Genomic DNA, 20,579 nt, shown 5'->3' with positions numbered 1-20,579 from the left:
GGGGTAACAAAGTCCACAATTAAAGAAAAACAGTTGTATTAAAATTTCTAGGCCACAACCAGGTTCCCAGCTTCACTGAGTCTACTTTGCTGCCAAACAAGTGGTTTTAACGTTTCTATGGAAGATCTAGTCCAGATGTCTGTCAATTTCTGCTACAAATCTTTGCCTTGGCTTATCAGTTAGAAGAAAATGCAAGTGAAAGCATCATTATTAAAATTACGAACAGACTTCCCTGGTGGTCCAGTGGTTAAGAATCTGCCTTGCAATGCAGAGGGTGAGGGTTTGATCCCGGGTTGGGGAACTAAGATCCCACATGCCATGTGCCACAACTACTAAACCTGCACACCACAACTCGGGAGATCCTGCTTGATACAGCTAAGACCTGACACAGCCAGAAAAAAAAAAAAAAAAAAGAGCCCTTAAATAAAAATGAGCCATTAATAAGCAATGATTGATTAGCTAATAGCAACTGAGGACTTTTCTGATTGACTTCCCTCAACCTAAAAGCCTAAATCATAGTCAGTGCCATTAGTTTGGAATGTTTCATTTGTTCTTATACCATCAAATTTGTATTTTTATTATAATTAGAAATTATGTGTACATATACATTTGATCCCCGGGTCGGGAAGATCCCCTGGAGCAGCCCATTCCAGTATTCTTGGCTGGAGAATCCCATGGACAAAAGTGAAGTGTTAGTTGCTCAGTTGTGTCTGACTCTTTGCGACCCAGGCAAGAATACTGGAGTGGGTTGCCATGCCTTTTTCCAGGGGATCTTCCCGACCCAGGAATCAAACCCAGGTTCTCCCACTTTGCGGGTAGAATCTTTACCATTTGAGCTAGCCGGGAAGCCCTCCACGGACAAAGGAGACTGGAAAAAGAGTCGGACATGACTGAAGTGAGTTAGCATGCATGCATACATTATATGTAAATCTTTGCATTAACGAATGAATGGGATTACAGCACAAATGTTGGGGTTTTGTGCAGACTATTTTTTCCTTTTCCTTTTCATACCTCCTTCCTTCTCATCTCTTTTCCTGCTACCCTTACCTGTAACACAACCCTTACTATCAAGCTAGCTTACATCTTTGCATATTTTTAATCTACGATCGTGTAATCCTGTGTAAAGATATATAGGTACACAGTAATATGTGTATATATACATTCCCATGAATGGGCTTCTGGGGGCCTTTTTTTTCCGTTTTGAAAAATAGGATCATATATACTCCTCTCACTGGGCAATGCCTCCAGAAGATGTCCCCAAGTCAACTGGTATACTATTTCTCCTACTACTTTTATAGTATAGATGGGCACTTATAGTGAATGAACATTTGATGATTTCTTGAGTAGTAGGGTAGTTTGAGCTCTGGACATAAAGATAAAACACTACAATGAAAGGAAAAGTGAGGTACAGGCACCTAAGCCATTTTGTATCTTTTTGATAGAGTTGATTAGTGGAAGAAGAGACATTTATCTTCCATTAAAAAAAAAAAGATTTTCAGTATCTCAATAGCAATTTTCATCATCAAATCAGTTTCAGACCACATAGGATACTTAATTCTATCAGCCCCCTCAGAGGGTGAGAATTTTGGAAATACCATTAGTCAGAAAATGAACTCAGGAAAACGTTTGTAAAATTTCTTGTCATCTCAGAAGAATTTAATACAACAAGCTACTGAACGGTCATTAAAACCTATGAACTGAACCTCCCATCTTGTTCATTTTGGAAGGGAGATCTAACACAGAAATTGGGTTGGATAGAGAGGTCTAGGGAGAAGGAAATGGCAACCCACTCCAGTGTTCTTGCCTGGAGAATCCTGTGGACAGAGGAGCCTGGTGGGCTGCTGTCTATGGGGTCACACAGAGTCGGACACAACTGAAGTGACTTAGCATGCATGCATGCATTGGAGAAAGAAATGGCAACCCACTCCAGTGTTCTTGCCTGGAGAATCCCAGGGACAGAGGAGCCTGGTGGGCTGCGGTCTATGGAGTCGCACAGAGTCAGACACGACTGAAGCGACTTAACAGCAGCAGAGAGGTCTAGAATCTATACTGTTCAGTATTTAATTCCTAGGTAGTTGCTCAAGCATTATCACATCCCTTAAAATTCCTTACATGTTACTCACATTCATCAAAGGTGTTGGTTCCACTTTCACTAAAGGAGAAGACATCTTCATACCAGTACTACCTTAGAATCTGCTGACTGACCCAGCTTTCAAAGGCAGAATCTCCAGTAAAAATATCTCTCTTTATATGTACAACCAATAAAACAAAACCAGTGTGTACAATTTAATGTAACCTTACTGCAGACTTCCACAATACTATCACTATTTTATTAATGTCTTAATTTAATTCAAAGCATTAGAAACAAAAGTGAATATCAGATATTGCTCCAAAGTAGTGACTGTGTCTTCTGAATTATCTGGGACTCAGAGTGGGTTTGAGAGGGGGAGCATCCTTGGATTTTTAATGGATACCTCTTTTCTGTTTGCTGATTTTTTTAAAGGTCATGAAGAGTTGATTGAGAAAGAAGGGAACATGGAATATCTGGTTTTAGATCATCCCAAACTTGTCTCATCAATAAAATGTCACTTCAGGTTTGCTTATTTGTTGGACAGGATAGAGGTGGAACTTTAAAAAGGCCTGGAGTGACCTGTGGATTGAAGAGAAACCTCCCCAAATCAGAGATGAGGACTTTTTACCAGCAGTTTTCAAACACAGACTTCAAAAATAATAAATTAACCTTTCAACACTTTGAAACCTTAGAAAATTGCATGATCACTGATAAATCATTAAAATCACTTTTTTTCTTCTTTGAACATAATAAAGACCATTTTTCTTAGATCTGTTATATACCTTCAAATGGAATAAATACAATGAATAAACAAGCTACTTTATATTTTCAATCTAGTTATAAGGAAGGAATGTTTTTGGATCCTGGATGTTAGCAGTTTCCTTAAAAAAAAAAAAATACCCGGGAAACCCTCTATAAATGAAAGAAAAGTGTATAGTATGCAAATTCAAAGTGTACTGTCCTCATTTACCCAGTGGAATTCAAAATAAGCCCCAACTTGTGAACATATTAAAACAGATTGAAATGGATATTAGTGGGATTTGTAAGGAGAAGCACTCCAGTCCATCAAACACGCTATGCACCAGAACTTTGATAATGTTGTTTTACTGATAATTACCTGCCGGCTGTCACCTCAACGTGGGATTTCATGCAGGTTCCTATATTTAAACATTACATTCGGAGCCAAGCCTGCAAAGACACTTATACCGATCTGGCCATGTCCATTTTATTTCACAATTATCTGTGAATTTCTTCGTGAAAAGCAATCCATTTAACTCCCTTTTAATTGTGTTTGATCTGTGTGGGCAAGAGACCCATCAATACCGGGTTCTCACTTCCCTGGCCAGAGCAGGTTCTGCCTTCTCTCCCTTGCAGGCACCAGCAGATACCAGAATTACTGGAAAGCAGCACTTCCCAACGACAAGCATGAATATTCATCTGACCTGAAGAAATAGTCACGGGGCAAAGCAAATACCTTGTATTAACTAAAGGTGTTTTAAACAGGAAGGAGCATCTTCTGCCGTCCTCCTGGGCAACTAGTGCCTGTGGGCCCTCCAGCTCTGCAGAGAACTTCCTTTTCTCTCTACCCCACCCCCACTTTTTTTTTCCCCCATACTGAACTCCTAATTAAATTTAACAGTTTCAAGAGTTTAAACTGTATACCTTTTTAATTGTGTCCTACTTTGTATTGGCTGATGCACAAGTCTGAAAATGGATATTACAGCTTTTTATGATATAATATCACCCTAATTGGTGCTTCATAGGCCGTGGCTGAATTCTTTTCAATTAAGCGCTAACATACAGTAACTGTTTCTCTCTGCAAATGCTGGAAAGCCATTCACAAGAGAGGACTGGTACTGCACAATTCCAAAGTACCTTAATGTGTCAAAAATGTTTTGTGAAGAAAGCTACACTGTAAATGCAATCACCTACATTGGTGTTCCCATTGTTCACTGGGAGTGAAAGTATTGCTAATTGTCCTGCGTTTTAGCTGGGTTTTTAAAGCATTATGTAGTAAGTACACCGGAGGGTCAATTTGTGAAGTGAAATACTTAGCATGCAAAGCGTAATACAAGATGCTGTGTAATACTTGACCTCTTAGCATAATAAATGTAGCAGTGAAACGCTGTGCATTCAGCATTCACTGAATAGAGCCTTCGCAGTGGAACAAAACCAGAAAATGTTCTCTTCATTCCTTTTTTTTTTTTCACTAAGCGAAAATTATTCTTTATAATGGCCATTGCAGCAATTAGCTGGCATTTGGTAGAATAAATGTGCAGAAATAGCAATTTCTTATTTTAAATGAGATTTTGTATGGGGCCTGCAAATTACTTGAGGTATATGAATAATTGTGCCTTAGCTTTATGCTACAGAATAGGGTGTGGGTGGGTATAAAGATTTCCTATTTGCAGTTAAATGTTTAGACATTTTATTATTTTAATTTCACTCACAGTCTGCCTGGACTGACCCTGCTTTCCCATTGATCATTTCATGTGCGCCTGGAAGCAAGTGTGCAGATGGCGGGAGACTCCCAATTAGTGCACCATGTTTTTTATGAATGTGACATGTAAGTGCAATCAGGTCTCCTCTGGAGGCAATGGTGGTGTTGATACTTTTGAGTTTCTAAATCAATACAATTTAATCATCTGCATGGAATGAATGTTTATCAATATTCTCTGTGGTCAAATGCAATCGGAAGCTTCATTAAATTTTTATCCAAAGTTTTTCACCTTATTGAAATGCATTCTTCCAGGCATTCATGATTCATCTAATTAGCCTTAAATAGGGTATCTTTTTCCTTCTCTCAAAGTGATTCAGTTAATTACGTCCATATATTCATAATTACAAGGTGGATGAGTTTGGTAAAACTGAAATTATGAAATCTGCAGAGAGAGTCTCAGAGGTTTAGGATGTAGACTATAAAAAAGGAATGAGTAAAAGTCCGAGCAGTGAAATATTTTGTTTTAATCCCCCTTAGCCCACCCAACTCCAACTGCTTTCTTATGGGGTTTTATGTATTTTTTTTTTCACTTATCATTTGTAATCCAACAGCTTGCAAAAATTGATTTGAAGTAAGCTCATCATGAATAAAAATAATAATAAAGCAAACCCTACAAGAACACTTGAGCAATGTGTCAAAAGTTATTCCAGAAATTTTTAAGATAATATATAATCATTTAAAGCCTAGCTGTTCAAAGAAGTTTCTTTCACCCACTGACCAGTTTCCTCAGATCTCTGACCAGATTTAACTACTTTAGCAGCTCTCTTATATGTTCTCTTTCACACTTCTAAGTCCTTTCTTCTTATTTCCATCCTTCACACATTTTATTTGCATATCCTAAGTATTCTATATGTTTGAATAATTAATGTAATATAATTAATATGTTTCAAGAATTTTATTATTTTCCTAGGCACCTTTTCTAGCTCAATAACTTTTTTTGGTCTTTAAAATTATGTTTTGGGATTACTTTTTAGCTAAAGGAAAGAACAGTCTCTCCTAATTTTTATTTTACCTAAGACCTAAGCACACATGACTTTTTACTCAGACCATCAAGTGATGCCAAAAATTCTTCTGCCAAATGCTATAATGAAGGCAACTCATTAGCAAATGACCTAGCTCATCTGTTAAATCCAACCTGTGATACTGCAAAATTGGAAATAGCCCCAATTAGTTATTGTTAATCTAATCTGGGTAAATGATGTTCTCATGGAGCAGCAGATACCAGGCCTCTATCACTTTACAAACAAGGCTTGTTTGCTACACTCTCTCACAACAAGTCCCAGGGAGGGTACTGGGTCATTGTATTATTGTCTTTGCCCAAAGGTCATGCTTAAGAACTTTAACAAACTGCATAGCCACTGCCCAGAAAGAATTGTGCCTGATTTCTGTTCTATTTTCACTCTTTTTTTTTAACTAATGGAACAAATAACAAGTCACAATTAGAGTTTTACCATTCAAGATGATTTATAGTTGACCCAGGTAATTGACTGCAAGAATTAATCTATTTTAAAATTGTATATATAAAATGAAAGACTGTGAGTTCTAACATTTTTCTTTCTAATTATTCCTTCCTGAAATGTTTCTACTGGACTTCCTAAAGAACAATGTAGTGGAGTGGACTAAGGGTAAAATTTCATTCCTGTCTTTGTGGGGTATATGCAAGGGTTATAAAAATAACAGTGTAATATATTGATATGTTAGAACACAGACATGTCAACTGCATTTTCATACCGTGTGCGTGGTCAGTCGCTAAATTGTGTCTGACTCTTCCCAGCCCTGTGAACTGCAGCCTGCCAGGCTCCCCTGTCCATGGGATTTTCCAGGCAAAAATACTGGAGTGGGTTGTCATTTCCTCCTCCAGGGGATTTTCCCGACCCAGGGATCAAATTCGCATCTCCTGCGACTCCCGCATCAGCAGGCAGATCCTTTAGCTCTGCGCCACCTGGGAATTTCAAACGTTCTAATCATGGTGATCACCTGGGTAATTCTTCCCCCTCCCCCCGCAAAAAACTTGTTTCAATTTGGCCCACGGTTTCGGAGAGGGCTCCAGGGTGGTTAAAAAGACTGCCTCCTGGCTGCACAGAGAGGCTTCAAGCGGAAGCCCTGACATCAGAGGGTCTTCCCGAAGGAAGCTGGGCTTGGAGGCTTCCAGTCCTGCCTAAGGGTGAGACTTTCAAAGAGATACTTGACCAGCCCAGTCAGCCTATAGAGGTTAGTCACGTGGTCTCCCATCTTCTTGATGAGTTTCACCTGCTCTTCCATGAAGCGGCTTTCCAGGAAGTCGGAGGTGGAGGACTGGTGGGCTGAACCTAGGCTACACAGATTTGAAAGGGCCTGGTCGAGGCCCTTCTGCCTGGGCATGGCGGCTTCCATAGTGTCCTGGGTTTTACCCCAGTCATTTTGAGATGGCTTTTGCACGTCCTGGAAGACTGCTTTGCAGCAGTACTGGTTTTGCATTTTCAAGAGATGCTTGGCACCCTGGCGCTTCTCCCCGCCCAGTTCACGGAAAAGGTGGTCCCACGCCCTTCAGAACCACATCCTCCCGGTGGAAACAGAAGCCCGGAGAGAGGTAGGTATGGGAGGCCTGTAGGTGTATATTGACGGTGGCCTCCACCTCGGTGGAATAATTCTGATTACCTGGAAGCTCATGGTGATCGGTAATAAGGAACTAAGTTCAGAGAACTGGCTGGTTCCAGTGGCCAAAGATGGTTGATTGGCTGATTCTGAAGGTTGCAACTGTTGAAAAGGATGGAGGGTGGTCTGAGGCTGGAGCAAGGGGTGTCCCTGGGGTCTGTTCTGTCCATATATTGTTGAAACAAAGGACAGAGCTGCAGGACCAACGAGTGCACTACTGGATAATTCTTTTCATGAGACAGTTCATGCCATGATCAACTAACAAAGTCTTCACCACATCCTGAGAGGTACATGCGGGGGGTGGGGGGGGGTGTTGCTTTATAGTTAATTAAAATAAAGAAAAAAAGATGGCACAAATGGTGAAAATCTGTTGTATGTTAAACTGTTAGTCTCTGGATCATTGGAGGTTTTATATCATCACCGTAAAAACCTGATGACAATATTTTCACCTGGAATATTTACCAAGGGACATGTGCATGCTTAGTCGTTCAGTTATGTCTGACTCTTTGCGACCCCATGGACTATAGTCCTCCTGGCTCCTCTGTCCATGGGATTCTCCAGGCAAGAATGCTAGAGTGGGCAGCCACTCCCTTCTCCGGGGCTCCAGGGAATCTTCCTGACCCAGGGATTGGGCCGAGGTCTCCCGCATTGCAGGCAGATTCTTTACCATCTGAGCCACCAGGGAAGTCCTTACCAAGGGATAACCTCTTTTAAAAACTGAGTAGAATACATATGTAGGGGATGCTTCCTGTTTTAACTGTCTACCTTAATAAAGAAGCTTTCTTGTTTCCCTAGAGAACTCCCAAGTAAACACCTCGAGTTTCCTTGGGAAACTTCAGTGAAAAATATCTCATTGTAGTTCACTCAAACTAATAGATGACTCTGTTTTCTGTATCTCTTCTGACTTCTATCTATACCTCCTGACTTTACTGGGCCTTCTCTTTGGGTATCTCCTCACTCCCACATCCGGTTGTCTAATTCCTTTTCCTCGTGCAAGTCCTAGGTTAAATGCTGTCTCCTCCATGAAGCTTTCTGTTGTCCTACTAAAAAGGAATCTGTTCCTCTTCTGAACTGTGAAAGCAACTTGTCTTTCAGCCTCTCTGTTGTTTTTATATATTTCGTCATCCTGAGTAACTGTAGACATCTTGGGAGGATCCAGTCTAAACCAATTTAGTGCCTTCCACATTGTGAGTATACAATAAATACCTCTTGAGTGAATAAATTTTACCTGCAAGATCCTTGTTATTGATCTATCATTGGTGGTGATTTAATTGCTAAGTTGTGTCTGATTCTTGAGCATCCCCATGGACTGTAACCTGCCAGGCTCCTCTGTTCAAGGGATTTCCCAGGCATGAATACTGGAGTAGGTTGTCATTTCCTTCTCCAGGGGATCTTCCCAAACCAGGGGTAGAACCCAGGTCTCCTGCATTGCAGGTAGTCCTCTGCATTGCAGGCGGATTCTTTATCAACTGAGCCACCAGGAAAGCCCATTTTGATGGTGAAGAGCTGTAAACAGAGAGCCCCCAAACTTTCAGGTACACACACAGAAAGTCCCTTGTGCTTCTGTTGTGCCTCATTCCTTGAGAAATAACCAGATTCCTACAAGTGTCCCTCTTTCTAAGGCAAGAAGGTTGTGTGTAATATAGGTGACATCATGGGCTTTCTCACTTTGTACCCTTGTTTGGTTAAAGATAAACTCTATAATGTCTATTTGCCATTCAGGTTATCAGGCAGGACTAGTCAGTTTATTTTAAAAATTATGAAAGCTAACTGAAAATGTTTGAGGGTTGTGTGCCAGATGTACTGAGGACTTTATAAACATTGTCTCATTTGATCATCTCAACATGACATGAGGGAGAAGCTATTATTACCCCCCATGTCACTGGGAGGGAACTAAGCTGAGCAGCTGGATGGCTTTCCCACTTATATGCTACAATTCTGGGAAAGAGCAGGAGGATGACCAAGTTCTGTTTCAGTCCATAATCTGAGCTCTTAATACTTCTTCCTGTTCTCTAGCTTCACAGTTTTCTTTAACTCCTCTCCTAAGTGAACTTCCCATGGAACACTTGAACTCAGTGGGTGTTTATACACCTTTATGGGAACTGCTTACCCAGAGCAAACCAAACTCTAGGGGTTCTGGGCAATAATGCTATGGATGTCAACCCAAAATAGCTTACCTAGAAATCTCATTTCTACCTAATTTATACACTGCGGGTGGTCCAGGGGGGCAGTTAGGAAATGAAAGGACGCTGAGTGAAGGCGCAGACATTTCTCTTGCTGGGAAGGTGCTGTCCCACAGTTGAGCATGGAGATAGCTGATGCAGGGAGGTGGGCCCAGGTGTGAAAGAGATGTTCCCCTGGCCCGCCTAGGAGCTGAGGCTCTCAGCCTGGGATATGCCGAGATCCAGACGCCCTAAGCCCCAGTGTGTGTGCAAAGCAAATCGGTGCTGATACATGGAGCCCAGAACAGAGCTCCCAGAGAAGCATTTGGCTTGGTGTTAGGAGAGAAAGACCAGCAATGCCCTTTCCCCAACCCAAATTTTCCAACATGAAGGCAAGAGAAAAACCAACAATTACTCAAAGTAACAGGTAAAAACCCATCTGGTAAACCCTGCCACAATATTTTCTTCAAGTTTTATTTATTGCACATTCATACTAGTGGTTCTCAAATTTTACGATGTAAAGTTACTTGTATGTGTGCTTAGTTGCTCAGTCGTATCTGACTCTTTGAGACCCTTTGGACTGTAGCCCATCAGACTCCTCTGTCTGGGATTCTTTTCAGGCGAGAATATTAGAGTGGGGTACCATTTCCTTCTCCAGGGTATCTTCCTGAGTCAGCGATTGAACCCACATCTTCTGTGTCTCCTGCATCACAGGCAGATTCTTTACCTTCTGAACCAACACCTGGAGGGGGTGTGGTTATTAAAATGAAAAGACCCAGATCCTTTTCCTGTAAAATTTTGATTCTGTGAGTTTGGGGTGAGTTCTTGCACTCTGCATTTCAGACCACCCCCAGAAGGGAATCTCGTGTCCCTCATCAGAGAAGTAAATTCTGAGAAAATAAGCCTGAAAATCAGGCAAGTGCTGCAAGAGCTGATGTTCTGTGAGGTTATTTAGAATGAAGCTAATTAATAACAGTCTCTAGGAATGCTTGTCTTTGGAGAATTGGTGACGGCTGACAATGCCTTCAGCTACTGCCAGTAAGTTTCTCGCTCTTCAACAGGAAAAACTTGTTCTAGGGAAACTCTGAGACAGAACCAAGGGTGGGGTGAGGGACACAGAAGCCCTCCCTGTGTGGGTGAGAGGGCACACACCTGTGCCCTGGCTGATCTTAGCTGGGCAGGCCTCCCTGACACACTCTGCAGGAGGCAGGTCAAAGGACCCCTTAGCTTCAAGGAGGATCATTCTCTGAGGGAGGGCTCATCGAATCTGAAGTCTCAAACAGCAGATCATTCATTCAACAGTCATAGGGGCCTCTTCCGGATCCATGCTGTAGGTGTGGGCCTTGCACACACTTTTCTCTCTTCCTGGAAGGCCACTTTCCCTCAGCTTTGCCTGGTTAATTTTCTGCTTCCAGATCTGGCCTCCCTAATGAGGCAGTTCCCCCATGATATGCCTTCCTGATATCATTAACCTGGGAAATAGGATTCTTGATTCATGCCTGTCTCAGTTGTAAGCTCCATGAGGGCAAGGGCCAGGCTGTTTTATTGTTGTTTTTTCATTATTTTTAGCTCTGAGTCACTTATAAAAATAATTTGCTGAAGTCCAGTTTTTGGAGTTATTGCTACATTTAGCAATGTACCAGTTCAACAGAGTAAGTTATTTTTCTGTTATAAATCATACAGCCAGTTGTATTGGAGAGAATATTTTAAAAGCTTTTGATGATTTCCATGAAGATTTAGTTGATTGGTTTTAATTTTTTAGGGAATTTTAAGGAATTTTAAGCATTTTAAGGAATATTGGATTGTTAAAAGCTAAGGATTATAGACTGGTTTAGCCTTTTAGAGTATATATCAAATATTCAAGAAAGAGTAATTAATAACCAGTAACCAAAACTTAGAGATTAATACCCCAAATCTGACATTCATTCCCTTAAGTATGAAATTGCTGAAGAGGAATTCAGAGTAACTGAATTCACATGAAATGCAGGGATCTTAGACAGTAATTGCTAGTCATACGCATTTGAAGGATTGGTGAAAGAATGTAAAAATGTTTAAAGAGGAATCCTAAATGATATTCAGAAAGATGGGGAAACTAAGTCAAGTGAAACAATCTCATCCTATGTGTAATGCTGAAATTTAAAAATTTAATCGCTAGAAACAAAAGTCTACCATGCCCCCAAGCAATTGTAAGTGATAGTAAGAGTGAAAGTCACTCAGTCTATGAGACCCCTTGGACTATACAGTCCATGGAATTCTCTAGGCCAGAATACTGGAGTGAGTAGCCTTTCCCTTCTCCAGGGAATCTTCTCCTAGGGATCAAACCCAGGCAGATTCTTTACCAGCTGAGCCACAAGGGAAGCCCAAGAACACTGGAATGGGTAGCCTATCCCTTCTCCAGGGGATTTTCCCAACCAGCCGGGCTCTCCTGCATTGCAGGTGGATTCTTTACTAACTGAGCTATCAGGGAAGCCTGAGCAATTGTAAAAAGATTATTAATTATGGTTATATTTAAAAAAATTAAACAATTATGGAAATTAGAAGTATTCAGGTCAAGAAGCAACAGTTAGAACTGGATATGCAACAGTAGACTGGTTCCAAAACAAGAAAGGAGTACGTCAAGGTTGTATATTGTCACCCTGCTTATTTAACTTATATGCAGAGTACATCCTGAGAAATGCTGGACTGGATGAAGCACAAGCTGGAATCAAGATTGCCGGGGATCCCCATCAATAACCTCAGATATGCAGATGACACTACCCTTATGGCAGAAAGCAAAGAAGAACTAAAGAGCCTCTTGATGAAAGTGAAACAGGAGAGTGAAAAAGTTGGTTTAAAACTCAACATTCAGAAAACTGAGATCATGGCATCTGGTCCCATCACTTCATGGCAAATACTTGGAGAAACAGTGGAAACAGTGGCAGACTTGATTTTTGGGGGCTCCAAAATCACTGCAGATAGTGACTGCAGCCATGAAATTAAAAGATGCTTGCACCTTGGAAGAAAAGCTATGACCAACCTAGACAGCTTATTAAAAAGCAGAGACATTATTTTGCCAGCAAAGGTCCATCTAGTCAAAGGTTTGGTTTTTCCAGCAGTCACGTATGGATGTGACAGTTGGACTATAAAGAAAGCTGCATGCCGAAGAATTGATGCTTTTGAACTGCAGTGTTAGAGAAGACTCTTGAGGGTCCCTTGGACAGCAAGGAGATCCAACCAGTCCATCCTAAAGGAGATCAGTCCTAAATATTCATTGGAAGGACTGATGCTGAAGCTGAACCTCCAATACTTTGGCCACCTGATGCGAAGAACTGACTCACTGGAAAAGACCCTGATGCTGGGAAAGATTGAAGACAGGAAGCGAAGGGGACAACAGAGGATGAGATAGTTGGATGGCATCACCGACTCAATGAACATGAGTTTGAGTAAACTTTGGGAGTTGGTGATGGACAGGGAGGCCTGGTGTGCTGCAGTCCATGGGGTCACAAAGAGTCAAACACGACTGAGCAACTGAACTGAAGATTCAATTTTTATTTTCTAGCAAGGGAAAACTAGAGTACTTTTACATGGTTGTAATGCATCAAAAAATCTAAAATAAAAGGGCACATGGGTTCAAAGTTGCATAAATGAAGTCAAGAGGCTCATAAGGGATTGGCAAGATTAAATGAATGGCAGAAGTTTAAATTTGATTTACATGTTACCATAAAACTGAAGTTTACAAAAAAGGATTTAAACCTTGGTTAAAATTTCTAAAAATACTGAAATGGTAGGTAAAACTAGAAATGAGCTTGGAAATAATGAAGCAACAGCATCATATACTGAAGCCAATATTCATCTTAGGAAACTGACAAAAATAATCCTAGAATGCTAAAGAGTTGACAAAACTGTAGATGAGTTAAAGAAATCTGTGTAAGGCTAAATATTTCTTTAAAAAATAACTAAAATTTTGGGTAAAATATGACATTTTATGAATATAAAATTTGTCTATGAGAAGATTAAAGTATCCATAGGTTTTGATACATTATGGTTCTTCAAAATGCTGCTATAAAAAGCCAATAAAAACTAACCAACTAAGACTATCCTATAAAAATTGTGTAAGTTGTATAAATAGTTAAACTTGTTTTGATCATTACATTTGGTAAATCTGACAAATTAGTGATTCGGTATTTGATCATTTGATGAATTAATTTTGCAGGATCGATTTTTGGCTGACTAGTCAATTTCTTTTCTACAGTTTCTTTTATTTACCATTTCCAAAAACCTGTTGCTGTGCTTGATATGCAGAAGGTGCTCAATAAACAGTGGGGTGAATAAACGAATGAAGGAACTGCTGGTGGAGGTTGGGGGGAGGGGGAATATAAAGGCAAAGACCATCAGGGTTCTTGGTTTCAGGAAGCTTACCTTCTCTGAGGAGTGGGAGTTCAACTCTTCTCCTGTTACTCTTTATATGACTATAGGGTGACTTCATCTTTGTGTCGTACTTGTTCTTGATTCATTGGAGCAGGTTTACCCTACTGTTACACTTTATTTGATGTTTAAATGGAAATAGAATTTCATTCCACAGAGAGGTGAAGATCTTTTTTTTTTTCTTTTTAATGTTTATTTTTTCTTCTGTCTCCTCAACTCATCTCCTTGTCCATAATTAGAAGTGAAAGGAAATGAGGTAAAGGTAAACCCACCTTGAACTTAACAGAGTCGACAGATGACTCTAGGCCACGCAGACAGAGAGCCCGGCCCCTTGCACACAGCCGGCGTCATCCTGAGCTCGTGGGGAGCGCTGTACAGTAAGAGCCAGAGGCTTTTCCTGTGCAGTGAGTTGGAATTAAACATGCTAATTTGAGGTCTCTTTCAAGTATTTTGTTTAACTCCATTGGCCTTTAATTCCTTTATATTGCATCATTTAATGTAATGTTATTTATATATGAAGCATGTTATGCTTATTAACCAATGTGCAAAAATCCAAAGTACAGATTTTCTGTAATGGGCTAATTACAGGACTTTAAAGCCACCTACTGAGTTTTGCTGAGCCTCACAACAGGTTCACTGAACTGGATAAATTTATTCAAACGTGTGGAAATGAACCCCATTCTATGTGCAACGGTACTGGGAAAACACACAAATTATACCTCAATACCAGTTTAATGGGTCAAACAGTGAACCTGAATACTGAACTTATCTACATCTTAAACTAGTGGGGAGGCCTGTGGTAAGAAAGGGACATGCCCATTCAAGGGAGTTTCTCCCTGTTTGTAAACAGTGGTAATAAAACAATAAGCCTGGCAATTAGGAGCCAGTTCTCCACACTCAGGAAACAGAGGTGGGTTGCCTTCCAGTGACCTTTGAAAATACACAACTTTCATAATCCAACCTGAGTGGAATGGAGTGACGAAAGCTCGGCAAACACATCTCAAGCACAGCCCTTTAATCTTCGCTGTGGAGAACGAGAGGCGCCTTTTCTTGTGTCATGGTTTAGGAAGAATTCAGCACAGGGTGTTCAGAGTTAGACACACAAATAAGGTATAAATATGTGGTGGAATTAAACACTCCAAACCAGCTTTTTACCCCTGAGCTTGATCAAACCAACAGGGTAAGCTGATCATGTTAGTATTAATTCTTCGTGAATCCACTCTTAAATGAATTTTTTTGTTTTTGTTTTTTTTTTTTTGCATTTGAGAGTTTCAGAGGACTTTATACTCAAACTTCATAGCACCATAATTAGAATTATTATCCATTATAAGAACATAAAAATTGGTTGGGGGTAGGGGTAGAAGAAGAAAACAGAGGCTAGACAGAGGTTTGAGAACCTTGTCGGGGACAGAGTTGAAAGAAAAGACCCTGCTATGTTGCATTATGACCAATGGCAGTACTGTTTTCCAGTAGATAAGTAAACACACATACATACGTACTCTTATATGGTCATTTATATCCCTTAGCTAAAGATGGACGTTGCTTTTATTACTTAATAGATTCCAGTAGTAGATCTAATAATTTTGTCATGAAAGGGAAAAGAAGGTCATTTCCAAGCCTTTAAAGAGTTCCAGTCTTATCCTCAGGGCACCTTATTTACAACGTACAATCCACCCAGTGGCTGACAGTTGGGTGTTGATAACCTAATTCATGGCCATCTTTTTAGGGAGATGCCGGTCCGTCAGCTCTCAAAGCAACGAGCCTGGGTTTTCAGAGCTCTCCCAAAGTGCCATGTATACCAATGAAAAGAGTTCTCCAGGAAATGAGGTGTGACGCAGGTCAGCTTCGCCAAGACTCTCGGACCAAGAAATAAGAATTTAAATATGAAATACTAAAATTTAACACATGACTGAAACAAAATAAATGGTGTACCAGTGAAAGCATTTGAGGTAATTAATCAATGCTGTGTTTGTACATATCATTAAATATATTATACTCAGTTTAGATTTGATTTCTATGCTCCTTTTATAAAGAGTTAAAAGAAAATACATTTGAATTCATGCTGATACCGAAAACATGCTCCTAGCTTCTAGTTTTTTTTTTGGATTTCAAATCATTTCCATTAACAAACAGCTATTTGCCCTCTAATAAAATATGTCATTATGCTTTATTCACATCGCACAAAAGAATCACTGAAAAATCGCCCCAATGATGGCCAATAATTACACATTTTGCTCCTGTGCTAGCGATGAAGAAATCTGTTCATTGGAGAAAGCAGGTGCTGGGGCATCAAGCTAATAGTCAATGTGAGCCGTGGTAATTAGCCACTGCGATTGCTAAAATTAACAATTAGCTAACATGCAATTCTCTTTTTTGCAGGCTGCAGTTTACTTTGTATAATCCTTGCATGTTCTTAGTAATTATTCTGACAGCTTATTATTTTTATTTTTTCTGGTTTGAACACAGCTTTAACATTTGCATTGGGCAACCCAAATGTTCAACAGGCAGGGACGAAACAACTGCTTGACTAGGCATTTTTCTGAGGTCACATTTGGTGGTTTTCTTAACTTTTCCTGGTTGGGGAGGGGAGTGGTTAGGAGTGAGAGCTCTGATTCTTTCACAGCTATTGTCTTCTCCCCTCAGGCCTTCCTCCAGGGCAGCACACGCGGCATCCCCGAAGCTTTTAGAGGGAAAACTACCCAGTCAGCGGCAATTTAGACTTGAGGGAATGACTCCGGGGATGAAGTGCCACAGTCAAGCTAGTCAAAACATCTTCTTTTAATTCTTCTTCCCTGGAGCGTGTCTTTGGTTAATACATTCGCTGCCCCCCACATGATACCCTCCATCTCCCCTTTTTGAGGGAGAAAATGTAGCATCCTGTGTGAATTGTTCTTGTTGGGGGCTATCAGTTTAGTTGCTCAGTCGTGTCTGATTATTTGCGACTCCAGGCCTCCCTGTCCATCACCAATTCCCAGAGCTTGCTCAAACTCATGTCCATCAAGTTGGTGATGCCATCCAACCATCGCATCCTCTGTCATCCCCTTTTCCTCCTGCCTTCAATCTTTCCCAGCATCAGAGTCTTTTCCAATGAGTCAGTTCTTCTCATCAGGTGGCCAAAGTAGTGGAGTTTCAGCTTCAGCATCTGTCCTTCCAGTGAATATTCAGGACTAATTTCCTTTAGGATGGACTGGTTTGATCTCCTGTTTGGGGGGCTATGCACTGAGATAGTATTGCTGGAGCCTTCCAGTGGAATAAGTCTGATGAAGCCTCAGCCTACATGTGAAGGGAAAAAGAAAAATTAAACAGCAAGGGAGTAATTTGTTTCCAGAAGACCTCTGGGAGGTGAGATGTGATGAAAGCTCTTGTAGCATTTAAGTAAGATAAACTGTGGCAATGTCTTCAGCGAACTACTCTTCCAGACTGTGTTTGTTTCCTATTGTTGTTCAGTTGATAAGTCATGTCTAACTCTTTGCAACCCCATGAACTGCAGCACTCCAGCCTTCCCTGTCCTGCGGGATCTCCCTGAGTTTGCTCAAACCCCTGTCTATTGAGTCAATGATGCCATCCAACCATCTCATCCTCTGTCGCTCCCTTCTCTTACCCAGCATCAGGGTCTTTTCCAGTGAGTTGGCTCTTCTCCTCAGAGGTCTGGAAGGGGTCACACTGGGCTAGAATCAAGGTGTCACTAGGGCTGCATTCCTTTCCTCGCCTTTTCCAACTTCTAGAGTCTACCCACACTCCTTGGGTTGTGTCTCTTCAGAGCCACGTTTTCTCTCACTGTTCTTCGGTAGTCATGTTTCCTTCTGACCACGAGTGGGAAAGAGTCTCTAGTTTTAAGGATCTATGTTATTACACTGGGCCCACCTGGATGATCCAAGATCATCTCATCACAAATCCGTAACTCAGTCATATCTGCCGCATTTCTTTTTCCATGTAAGGTAACCCATCCACAGGGTCAGGGGACATCTTTGGGCGGGGAGGGGGGCGTTATTCTGCCTGTCACGCAAACCCATGCAAAATATACATACGGAAGGTAAGTTTCTATTTCTCTACAGCTGTGAGTCATTGCACATTTAATGTCAGGGAACTGGATTATTGAGGAGTGGTGGGCGTTGGAGGCCGAGGGCAGTGGATTTCTATAGCTCCCATAGACAATAACTCTGTATGGCCCTTCTGTGCCAGGTGTCTTAACTAACACAGAGCCAGCATAGGTCAGGCTTTGTCCTGTCCCTCCCTCCTAGGCTCCTGAGTTTGGAGGGCCTTTTCAGCCTCTTGATAAGAGGGCTGCCTCTTAGAGCACGGACATGGCCAGGCTAAGAGCTATCATCATGTGTTCTGTGCTTTATTATGGTGTTGGGCTGTAACACGCTGCTTTACTGTGTGAATGAGTGACATGGATTGCTGTCCACAGAAACTCTGAATAATAGGAAGAAACACCACCCGCTGTAGCCCTGACTTCTAAAATGCAGTGATGGGCGAGGCAGAACTCTGGTGGACGTTCAGGCCATCCAAGATGGCTGTTCTCTTGCTCTCTGCGCATCCCTGCTTTGCTCAGAACCTGCGTCACCTACACCTTACTCGCCTGCCTCACCCTTACCTGTTTGCCCCTGCCTCAGCTGGTGATTACCCTAGCTTTAGCTCGGAACTCTCCAATGCGTATCGAAGGGTTGGTGAGGGGCATGCAGCTTGCTGGTTTCCACAGTAACCGATGTGCCAAGCTGATATCAATTTCCCCAGCTGGTAACCGCCCCATGCTGCGAGGAGCGAGGACGGCCACCGTGTTCTGCCCACAGCCTGGCCACCAGCAGCACACGGGGGTGGTGAGGTGTTGCTTCAGGACCTGCTTCCGACATGTAAGCTCCCCCTAAGTTTTAAACCACTGATATCTCTGTCACTGGTTGCCAAGCTTGTTCTTTGGTCTTGGAGCTGGGCAAGGACAGGCCTGATAGACCTGCAGGGTGCAGCCCAACAGGCAGATTTCTGGGAAGTGCTGAGACCCCATCTGTGTAGGGTATGAGCCGGTTGTTGGGGCTCAGAAGGGCTTCTGCAGACATGAGGATAAGCCTGGGGAATTAGACCTTGGGGCTGGCTGTGGGCTGCAGAGGCTGAGGAGGGCCAGGCTTCGGAGGAGAGGCAGGGAGGTGAGCAGTGGCAGAGGCTGGGGCCAGACTTGTGGTGGTGAAACATAGCAACGTGTTGTTTGTTTAAACAGGAGGAAATTGGAATGAGCAGAGTCTGCCCAGAAGAGTGAAGCAGGCAGGAATCAAACATCCAGAGAACAACCTGCTACCGAGTTGAACTGAGGTGAGACCTCACCCAGTCCCAGATGTTCCTGGTCAGGCAGCAAAAGAGGTGGGGGTGCTGAGATGTACCTTGGCTTAAGAAAATCTCCTCTCCAAAACAGAAAGGCATTGAATTTTTTGCTTTACAAGATAATTCATCAAATTGGTTGTTGGTATAGTGAGCTCCTCTGGTATACCTGAAACAGAATTCTAACCACAGAAATTGTACTGCCCACTCCCAAAAACATAGCTGTTGTATAAAGCGAGCCTCACACACAAGCGAAGATTCTTGAAAAATAGCAGACCAAGGGAAATTTGGAGCCAGAGCTTAAGAATGTTTTGCTAAAGATTTTAAGGGGTTTGCCTCAGCTTGAGAGACTGGCCAAGATGTAGAGATGATGTTTTCAGTGGTGTAGCAAGGTCATAAGAATGATAGCAATAAAGTTGGGGAATGTGTTTAAGGAAATATGTGTTCTAATAAGGAGGCCTCTCCCCAGAGGACTGTCCTTTTTTCACACAAGAACAATTGTAGCTTCCATAGAGGAGCTACACTGGCTTGGAGCAGGTGGACCACCTTCATTCTCCGTGACCCCCACTGTTTTTCACTGCTGGCTTCTTAACAGTATTTAGGTTATTATTATTATTGATTTACAGATGCCAAGCCACACTGTGTTAGAACATAGTTTTAAGTTCCCAGAGGCAGGCCCAGTAGACTTGGGAATAGTACCTAGACTTCCTAGAACTGTACTCTGAAGCTGGTGTCTTTGGGCTGTGTGTGCACAGTATTGGGGTGAGAGTGGAGTGCAGAAGGTGCTAGGGTAGGCAGGGAGGGATATGGCAAGGGAGAGGCTGGTATTTAGAAAATAGTCATATATGCTTCTCAAGGGGTGAGGGCCTGTGCAACCCCGGGACTTGGGCATCACAGAAGATTCTTAAAGACAGGCTTCTGTGAATAAAAATTATTGAACCGGTGCTACCTGGTGGTGAGGGATAGCTGAGGAAAGGGAAACTGTTAAGAGTCAGTATGTTGTTGTTTAGTCACTAAGTCATGTGTGTCCAGCTCTTTGTGACCCCCATGGATGGCAGCATGCCAGGCTCCTCTGTCCTCCACTAACTCCCAGAGTTTGCTCAAATTCATGTCCACTGAGTCAGTGGTGCTGTCTAACCATCTCATCCTCTGCCACCCGCTTCTTTTTTTTTTTTTTTTGCCTTCAGTCTTTCCCAGCATCAGGGTCTTCTCTAAAAAGTTGGCTCTTCACATCAGGTGACCAAAGTATTGGAGTTTCAGCTTCAGCATCAGTCCTTCCAATGAATATTCAGGGATGATTAAAGAAAATGGAAGAACAGGGAGCTAAGTTGCCAAGAAAGAGACTACTCTCCTCAATTTAGATTTGTAAATGAGGTAAGCAGTCAAGTTTATTTTTGGTAAAATAACTTATGTGCCTATCTGTCAAGTGCAGCATAGGACAGAAATCATAGTTCCTCAAGTTCTCCAGCATAAGAAGCTTTAGACCCAGGCTAGAGCA

At 41.8% G+C, this 20,579-nt stretch overlaps 1 pseudogene; it reads right to left on the bottom strand.

Moving 5' to 3' along the window:
• Positions 1 to 6,680: 6,680 nt before the first annotated feature.
• On the bottom strand, positions 6,681 to 18,524 carry LOC138095002 (ferritin light chain pseudogene; annotated as a pseudogene).
• Positions 18,525 to 20,579: the final 2,055 nt, after the last annotated feature.

The sequence above is a fragment of the Capricornis sumatraensis genome, chromosome 19 (genome assembly GCF_032405125.1).
Source record: "Capricornis sumatraensis isolate serow.1 chromosome 19, serow.2, whole genome shotgun sequence".
In the NCBI taxonomy this organism is placed as follows: domain Eukaryota; kingdom Metazoa; phylum Chordata; class Mammalia; order Artiodactyla; family Bovidae; genus Capricornis; species Capricornis sumatraensis.
This window is presented reverse-complemented; position numbering and strand designations above follow the sequence as displayed.